The sequence below is a fragment of the Penaeus monodon genome, chromosome 20 (genome assembly GCF_015228065.2).
Source record: "Penaeus monodon isolate SGIC_2016 chromosome 20, NSTDA_Pmon_1, whole genome shotgun sequence".
NCBI classification, from domain to species: Eukaryota; Metazoa; Arthropoda; class Malacostraca; order Decapoda; family Penaeidae; genus Penaeus; species Penaeus monodon.
Window position 1 is genome coordinate 28650715 of NC_051405.1, and position 389 is coordinate 28651103.

The following is a 389-nucleotide window of genomic DNA, read 5'->3' on the forward strand; positions in this document are numbered from 1 at the left end:
ATTGGCTCACTCTAGCTTTGATCAGACCTTCAGGGAAGGAATCGAGGACGATCACCTGATGGAGTCGCATAGTGGTATTCTTTCCTGTGTACAGTCCCTTGACCATGAGATCAACCTGTCTGGTGTCATGGTAAGTTTCCTGTGTCAGTGTAGTAATCACCGTTGTCTCTCTTCTCTCCTTTGGCCGAAGCATTTCTACTACCTTGATGGAACAGAAAGAGCAGGAACTACCGGAGTCCAGCAAGGCACATGTCATCAGCAGCTGTTACTATCACTTAAACAATGAGGGGGGGGGCACCTCGCTCCTTACAGCTTCCACCTGTGCTGTCGTTAAGCCCTCCTTTTTTGGGCCCAGTCCCATACAGTGGGTAATGTACCTTTTCACCTTT